This window comes from Bos indicus, chromosome 16, assembly GCF_029378745.1.
Source record: "Bos indicus isolate NIAB-ARS_2022 breed Sahiwal x Tharparkar chromosome 16, NIAB-ARS_B.indTharparkar_mat_pri_1.0, whole genome shotgun sequence".
Classification (NCBI taxonomy): domain Eukaryota; kingdom Metazoa; phylum Chordata; class Mammalia; order Artiodactyla; family Bovidae; genus Bos; species Bos indicus.
In genome coordinates, this window is record NC_091775.1 from 56,541,848 (window position 1) to 56,551,229 (window position 9,382).

General features: G+C 33.9%; 2 protein-coding genes across 4 annotated transcripts in view; both read left to right on the forward strand.

The window, feature by feature from the left end:
• Positions 1-9,382, forward strand: part of RABGAP1L (RAB GTPase activating protein 1 like) — a 739,452-nt gene that overhangs the window by 255,248 nt on the left and 474,822 nt on the right. The gene's annotated exons all lie outside the window — the stretch shown is intronic.
• GPR52 (G protein-coupled receptor 52) overlaps positions 1,934-9,382 on the forward strand; it is a 111,665-nt gene continuing 104,216 nt past the window's right edge. Inside the window, exon 1 of the mRNA XM_070768916.1 lies at positions 1,934-8,262. The gene's annotated coding sequence lies outside the window, so the exon portion shown is untranslated. The remainder of the gene's footprint in view (positions 8,263-9,382) is intronic.

The following is a 9,382-nucleotide window of genomic DNA, read 5'->3' on the forward strand; positions in this document are numbered from 1 at the left end:
AGCTCTTATGTGAATGTTGTAAGAAAGCCTGGAATTTCCTTTTTTCCTGTGTTGTTTTTCAGTGTATTTATTATGTCTATTGCCATATTAAAATAGGGACCACTTCACTTACCTGGAAGTAATTGACAGTGCAGACCTGAGCTATGACGCTTTATTCATAGAGCAGTACTTCTGTTTACTGTTGGAGGAAAAAGTTCTTATAAACTTAGTTTCTGATATTTAATCCTCTAGAAAATTAAAGACAGCAAGTTAAAAGAGGAAGGAAGAATACTGCTGTATTTATATATAAAAATATAGGGAGCTATGTATTCTTTTCTGTGCAAACAGAGTCAGAATATATAGGGATGCATATATACAATTTATATAGTCTCTTATAGGTACCTAATTGCTCGTAAAAATTAGTTTCTCTTGATTCAGTATACATGTATATTGAATCCAAATTTTGATTTGTGTTATGAGATAGTATTCTAATTGACATTAACAGTGATGATTCCAGCCTACTAGGCAAAAATTAAAGTATGTTCAGAATTCTGAATAAGTGGGTGATACATCTTATAAAGATTTAAATGTAAAATTGTATAAAGTAAAACAAAATTTAAAAAATTAAAAAAGAAACATTTGTCTGGGAATTGCAGGATCCTTGTAACTGAGATTTTTATGGACCAGGGTTTGGTAATTTTTATATTACTGTGTTGCTAATTACATGAATTTTCTAAGATGTGTGGTGAGGTTCAGATAATGTATATTTTAAGAATGTATTTTTAATGTATATTATATTTTAATGTATATTTAATGTATATGTTAAAAATATATTTTTTTAAAAGGACTGTTGAGAGAGAGGGCAACTCAAGAGAAAAGTGAGAGTATTGTTTTTAATTCTGTAATCTCAGCAGGTTACTGTGGGCATGGTTTCTTGAGGAGAAATGACTAAACAAAAAGCCTGTTTATAGTGAAGAATATGTTTAACTTCATTATCAGTGAGAATTGAATGAACTACCCTTATGTGCTTTTTCAGGTTTACTTTAATTCCTGATTTTCATAACCGACTTTAAAAAAGTTAACTATTATCTCAGTTTTACATATGGAAACTGAGATATATGAAGAAAATGACGTAGCTAAGGCCTTACGGCTATTAAGTGCTGTAGCCAGTGCGATCTCAAATCTGGCTGATTCTAAAGCCTATATTTTCTTCTCTAAGTCACAGTCTTCAAACTAAATAGATGTTTATTAAAAATAATAGCATAACTTGGAGAAACGTGAGGGAAGATCATCCTGTGCATGGTTGTATTTTATTGCTCTGCATACTGCTTTTGACCAATTAATTTGATTTTAATTATATATTTGAGCGTTCTCCCCACTGAGTTAAACATGCACATAAATTAGTATTTTGTTTGTCCATTTTCCTTTGTGACTGACTACAAATACTGGATTGTCGCAAAGGTCTTGCTTTCTCAGCCAGCTGTCTCGGATCCCAGCTAGCTAGGGCAGTCTCAGAGTGTTGTGTAACTGGCATTTAATGAGAAGCCTTTTCTCGCTCAGTGTCTCACTTGCATCTGGACTGTTGTGTCTGTGAGTACAAACAGTGAGCAGTGAGTGAGTCAGGTATAATGACTGAGAGAGTGTGAAAGTAGACACGGGCTGAATGTACTTATTCTGTCCAGCAGTTTCTGTTCTTTCAGACATTGCTTCGGAGAATTCTGGTGTTTTTCTTTTTCAACATCAATGTATATGATTTCCTGGCATTGCCTTTAAATGCACTCAAGTAATTTAGGCCTCTAATTTGATGGCTTTGCACCATAATGGGAGCACTTGAAAAAAGCAAGTGTAGTCATCTTTATCATTCTCTTCAGCTATAACTTACACACACACACACACACACACACACACACACCCCACACACACACACCCCCCCACCCCCCCCCCGCCGCCCTCAGCAGCCATGTTCCTATTTCTTTCATCAAAGTTTTTCCTGTTGCAGAATTTCATTGTGTGGACAGTTTTGGGCTCTGTTCTTTTAAGTCACCTGTTTGCTTATCTTTATGCCAATCTTAATTATTGTGGCTTTATAATAAGTTTTGAAATCAGGTTGTGCCAGTCCTCCAGATTTTTTTCTAATCCTTCCCTTAGATTGTTTTTGCTGTCCTAGGTCCTTTGTGTTTATATATAAATTTTAGAATCAACTTCTTAATTCTACCAAAACCTACTTGGATTTGAATTGGAGTAGAGAAGGCAATGGCACCCCACTCCAGTACTCTTGCCTGGAAAATCCCATGGACGGAGGAGCCTGGTAGGCTGTAGTCCATAGGGTCGCTAAGAGTCGGACACGACTGAGTGACTTCACTTTCACTTTTCACTTTCGTGCACTGGAGAAGGAAATGGCAACCCACTCCAGTGTTCTTGCCTGAAGAATCCCAGGGACAGGGGAGCCTGGTGGGCTGCTGTCTATGGGGTCGCACAGAGTCGGATTGAGAAAAATTAATATTTGTAACAATATTGAGTCTTCTAATTTGTACAGATTATATATCTCTCCATTTACTTAGGACCTTTTATTTTTTTTCAGTGACATTTCGTATTTTTTAGGGTAGAGGACACACATGTCTTTTGTTAAATTTATTCATATTTTCTGTGTTTTGATGCTGTTGTAAATAGCTTATTGTTTACAATTTTATTTACTGTTCCAAGTGTATAGAAATGCAGTGATTTTTGTATATTAACCTTGTTTCTGAAAAAATTTACTCATTAGTTCTGATGGGCTTTTGGGGTAGAATTTTGGGGGTTTTTCTTACATATACAGTCATGTCTTTCTTTTCCTTTATCACTAAACTATTTGTCATGCCTGTTGTATTGGTTGAGACTTCCAGAATATTGTGCGTGGATGTGGTGAGAGCAGACGTCTTTGCCTTGTTTCCAGTTTTAAAAGAAAAGCATTTACTCTTTGACTGTTAAGCATTATGTTAGCTGTGATCTTTCCCATATAGTGTCTTTGTCAGTTTGAGGAAATTTTTTTCTATTACCACTAATATTTTTTAAATATTTTTAATAGCTAGTAACTTGCCTCATAATAAAATGAAGTTGATCTATAAGCTTGTTTTCTGCTCTTGAAGGATCACAAAATCAGTGGATTCTAAGATGTCCCACTTTATATTCATTTTTTTTTCTCTTGGTGCTTAGACCAAGTTGCTTTGATACTACATTTGATAGTACATTTAAAATACATTGATACTATATTTTGTAGCATTTTTTTATTCTTAAAATGATAATAATCATTATCTCTCACTAGATAGGATTTTTCAAAGTGGCAGTTAAGTATGCATATTGAATTGGATTTAGGTAGAGGTATAGATGAATAATGGGCTTCTCTGATAGCTCAGCTGGTAAAGAATCAGTCTGCAATGCAGGAGATCCTGGTTCGATTCCTGGGTCAGGAAGATCCACTGGAGAAGGGATAAGCTACCCAACTCCAGTATTCTGGCCTGGAGAATTCCATGGACTGTATATGGTTTCTTTCAAAGCACAGTGGTTTGAAAAAAGCCCCTATAGCCCATGGGGTTGCAAAGCATCGGACTCGACTGAACAACTTTAATAAATAAATAAATGAATAATATTGCCCTTAATTTGAATATATTAGGATTTTATATATATATATAAAATATATAATTATATATTAGGATTTTATATATATATATATATATATCTCTCTCTCTCTCTCTGAATTAACTAAAAAGAAAGAAAACTATGATGTCATAATCAGCAGCAGGTACAAATATCCTGTGGCAAGTAGGGAACATAGCAAATATGTGTGGGTTGAGGAAAGGGTGGAGAGGGGGCAGGTAGAGCCAGTTTGGTGGTGGTGCTGCTGGTTTAATCACTAAGTCATGTCCAACTCTTGTGACCCAATGGGCTCAGGCTCTCCAGGCTCCTCCGTTTATAGGAGTTTCCAGGAAAGAATACTGGAATGGGTGCCATTTCCTTCTCTAGGAGCCTAATTAGCTAATCCCAATAGAAAAGAGAAGTTAGATTGAATAGTATACAGAGATCAGATTTTGTAGGACCTGTTAGAATTGTATACTAAGGGCTGTATGAAATGGCTGAAGCATTTCAGTGAGCATGGTGCCATCTAGTTTGCATTTTGAAAAGAATATTCTGTCTGTTTTGCCCATAGTGGTTTGAAAAGAGGCCACCAACCACTCGGGAAGACCAGATTGAAAGCCTCTGTAGTAGTCCACACACACAATGATGGCTAGCTGGCTTAGGGTAGTGACGGTGAGGTGGAGAAAAGTTAATAGGTGGGGAGGAATAGTTGAAGAAATAAGTAAATTCTGAGTCCATACACCTTTTTGTATCTTTTAAAAATAAGCTTAAAAACACTTTACATTATCTTCTGTTTTTTTTTCCTCCCACAGTATTGGTTTTGCATTTCTCCTTGATAATCATTGCCTATTGTTTATGCTGTTTACCACCAGTGGCTAATGGTTCTCTCTTCTTTTGCTGTTTAACCCCGATTGAGTAGTTGCTTAGATGTCTAATGAAATATTGATTCGTATTTGAATTTTATATGTACAAAGGTTGAACATATAAAACATATATAAGGTATGAATGAAAAATTAAACATCTGTGATGTATCATCTCAAGAAGTTCTAACTTTTAGTTGTTAGAAATAATTCTGAAGTAATCCCAAATAATGATTCATAAGTTGAAAGGAGAGGGGGGTGGTTGATAATGACTAATAAGAATGGCAGTAATAAAACATCTAATGACCCTTAAAATGAAGAGAATTATGCATAATATAAAAACAGAGTGCTTTATGTAATGAGCTGTGTAAATATATGCTATTAGTGCTGTTGTTATTTGAGCTTCACTTTATAAATTAGTTTCTCTTATAATCAGTTCAGAAAAAAAGAATAGAAGGGAAAGAAAGTGAGGGGCTAGTAGTAAGAGTCAGTCTCAGAAAATAAGAAAATTACCTTGTCAGAACTCCTGAAGCTGATTTTTTGAAGTTGGTAGAAGAAAAGAAGGAAGCTTGGTGGGTCAAATCTATTGCTCCTTGAACTCTCCCTCCCATATTATCATATACCTTTGAATGCATGTACAACTAGGGATTATTTGTATTTTTCTTAGATGTAAGTCTCTACCAGTGATTATTTGTTGGAAATAAATGGGTCAAAGTGATCTAGTATTTGAATATCTGTAAGTGACATTTTGGTCATTTCTCTGATTTTTTAAAAATATTATGATTCAAAACTTGAAAAATAATGTATAGTGTATACTTTTAAAATGATTTTTTAAAGATTTTTTTAGATAAAGCCACTTTAATAATTAGTAATATTTTATTTCTCAGTGTTTTTGTCAGAAACCTTCATATTTAACTCTTTATGTGGAATGTAGGACCTGTCTACAGTCATGAATATTTATCATCTATAACTTTTATTTTGAATATTTATTATTATTGTGAAAGAAAGTTTTAGTTAAGCCAAATCTTGTTTGCTTTTCATGGTTTTATGTGTCCCTAAAAGTCAAAATGCTTCCCTGTAAAATAGAACTTTTCTAGCTTTTATATTAATTTCTCATTTAAATGCTTTCTTGTGCAATCACCCTCTGTGCTTTTTCAGTCTTTTAACCTTCTTGAGGCTTTCAGTGACTAGGTCAGCGATCTCTCTTGGTAAATGTCACATTGCACTTGAAAGTACGTGGGTTATTTTCAAATAGCTTTTGATATTGGTTTCTAACATAATTCCACAGAGATAACAGAACAGACTTTGTATAATTGCAGTACCTTTAGACCATGAAATTTTTGCACCTTGTTTTATGTCCCTAGATATGTTCTGGTGTCTTCTGGTTTATCGTCAATGGGAACTTTTTTACCTTGCTATTGTATGAAAATTGTATATATCTTAATTATGTTGAATAGGTTCATACTGCTTTTCAGATCTACTATATACTTCTGCTTTCTAATTTCTTCTGTTAATTTTTGATAGTTTGATATTGAAATGCCAATTAAAAATTTAATTTATCTACTTAAAAATAGTTGTAATGTAGAGTAGAACTGTATGTGACTTTTTTCTGTATTTTCCAAGTCTCTGGTAAATGTGTTGTCATACTTTCATAATTTAAAAATATTTACAAAATTTACTTTCAAATCTTAGTATGGTACTCTTTCTAAGATTGTTATTCTAACTTATTTTATAAATTTTTCTGGTAATGAGAAATGTGGTTTCTTAATTTCACCTAACCTCATGAAGATTTTAGCAATGATACGGTCTTCCTGAAAGTTAGTTAAAAATTAAGGAAAAAATAGGGTCCTGTGGTTTATAAATAATTTTTTAAATCCGAAAATAATTGTTCTTAGACATTTTATTAATAGCTGCTCTAAGTGGAAAACAAAGAGAATGAGGGAGGGGTTCATCAAAATGATTTTAAGAATGACAATTTTGACCTGTTTCCTTCCTAGCTTCATGACTGTTAGTAAGCAAATTATACTTACTTTCTCTAGGTACCCACTCTCTTCCTTTGGAAGATGATAATGATGGGTATCTACTTCATATGGATTTAGTATTTTTACTGAGAAAAAAATGTAAAGCATATAGCATAATGTTTGGCACATAGAATATGCTCTAAATGTTGGTTATCCGTTTTCATCTTAAATTTCCTGATTCAATTCTGAAATAATGTATAAATTAATTCTAAATCACTTTTAAGAAAGTTGCTGACCCTATAAGAAATATTTTTAAAGTTGGGAATGTTTGTCTATAGTAAGTCAAAATAAGTGGAAATGGTTTTAAATATCTATTATGTAAATGAGCTTATAAATTAGCTTTCCTCTTACTTGGGTATGAGTAGCTCAAGAAATATATGAAAAAGTTCTTTGACTCTTTAATTCTTTTTTCTATTAGGATAAAAAGTGAACTAAGCAGTCATTCTGTTTATTTCTAATGTCTACTTTTCTGAGGTAATATTTGACCTTAAATAGTCCAGCTAGTAGATTTTAGTATAGAGGTATTAGTTCCAATGCTTTGTACAGTTAAATACATCAGATTCAGCAGTTTAGTGTGGGTGTGGCAGAGGTTGGAAAGATTATAAAGTAACTTCTATTAATCAAAATATAATATATTTTAGAGAATAAAAATAGTTGCTCTGTCACTTGAGTTCATGAAGACTTAGATGATTTTTAATAATTAATAAGTTTTTTCTGCCAATGAGCATTAGATTACTGCTGACTTTTTAGTGTCATAGTACCTTGTGGTAGTTTCTCTACAGGGTTTAAAGGTGCATCCTAGGGTCTTTTTCCTGTCCTGCTCATAGAAAATAATCTTTACACATGCTATAAGGACAATACCTCTAGACATTCATACATGTCATTAATATGTTATAAGCGTCGGTCAGTTCCATTGTCTTCTTTTGTCAATCTTGATCGGAGCTTGCCGAGTTTAAGTCTATAAGCCTGCATGTGCCTGGCAACTGTTACCTAGTGACAGTTTCAGCTGCAGTGGCCATTGGCTGTGCTGTTGACTGGGGCAGGAGGACCGAGTCACCTTTCTGATGGTGAGTTCTTCTGCATCAGCTCAGGGTGAGGAGGAGGAGGGGCAGGGCTTCGGCTCAGGTGCAGGCAGTGAGAGATTGTGAAGAATATACTGACAGCATCTCGGTAACTGCATCACAGTAAATTGGACTTCTGAATCAAGCAGCCCAGCCTAGCAGCTGATAAAGAGTGAATGTAGGTGAGAAGCATTGTTTTATTCCTGTAACAAGAAAACTATTTTGTGATAAGTGAAACTAGGAATGTACAAGGAGGAATATCCTGTGGATATTATTATGAAAGAAGAAAGACTTCCCTGGATGACCTGATGGTGCACAAGAAAATAACTTTGAGAAGAATGCTTTCTATTAAGCTCCTGCATTGTTCCTGAAGGAAATGTTTTTATTTCTAATGCATGGTATTTCTTCAAAAGGTATGATAACAAAGACTGACAGGAGAGTCTCTGAAATGCCTGTACTTTAAAAAAGACTTTTGACAAATGCTAACCTGATATCAGAATGACCTTGGAAGCCTTTTGGATGGATTCTATCCTGCCAATCTTTCAGTATTTCAAACCCTAGGATTTAAACTCATCTCGATGCTTTAGAAGTATTTTAAAACAAGAACATCTTATAACCTACCTAATGGCCCCTGTACTAATTGAGCACTTGCTCAAAATAGAGTACAGAAATAGAAGAGACATTTTCTTAACATATGGCTGCTATAGAACTGCAAATATAACAGACAAGGTAATATTTTACTTTGAAAAGATTTAGTCGAAATAATGATTTAATGTATTAATCATTTAAAGAAAACAGAAAAGATACAGCAATATAGACTATAAAGCCTACTAGAAATGCCTAAATAATAAATAATGGTAGCATTTCTAGTCAGAAGTTCAGAGCATATAGGAAAGTTTCTATTGTCTAAATTTTATATATATTTACATATATTTGTGAGAGAGAGATGTGGTTGCAAAGGTGAGAATTAACTTTGAGCTATATATTTTACGATCATGCTCCATTATAAGGAAGGTGGCGTATCAGATAATGAAGGTTATTTTCAGTTGTTGATGCTGAATTAATAGCAAAAATGATTTTGCTTTCCTTTTGAAAAGGAAAAGATATAAATTACAGTCCTGGTGGTAGCATCATTAACTGTAATGGACTAAAACTGTTTTCATCTGAATGCTTAAAAAATGCATGCAGAATTAAAACTTTCAGAAGTTTGTTTTTCTATTTTTTCAGTGTTGACCCATTGTGTATTATCTTCCTTATTGGAAGGATGCTTTTTTCTTCCTCTCATGAGAGTTATAGGGCAGTCTGGAGTCTGTTACCTCTCTTCTGCTCCTTTGTGCCCCAATAGAGATGAATCTTTTAGAATTAATCTTGTTGGAGAAGGGGATTCTTAGCTTTTGAGATAAAAGAGAGAGAAATGGATCATAAAGTTGACCCACCAGTATCAAACCCTGAACTGAACCTAAAGACACTATTTAGCCCAATGAACTTTTTCTTAGCTTTCCAACCAAATTTGTGATTTTAATTAAGTTCTAAAATTTGAATCCATTTCTCCTGACAGATGAAACAGGAAACCTGTTTAGGACTATTTAGTTACTATTTAGGACTTTTTTTTTCTTCCTCGTTCTTCCTAGTTGATCCCTAAGAAACTACCTTTCTGAAGAGAACTAATGGCCCACAGGAGCTTTTCTTTCCTTGGCAATTGCTTTTTTCCTTTTACAGATTTAATTTTTCATAGTGCAAGATATCATTAAGAAGTTCATTTTCTCTAGAAGTGCCTTGTGTCTGCAAAAAGTTGTTTGAAAGCATCGGAGGAAGCTAATTGGTGACCTGTTTTTCACCTCCTTTCTAG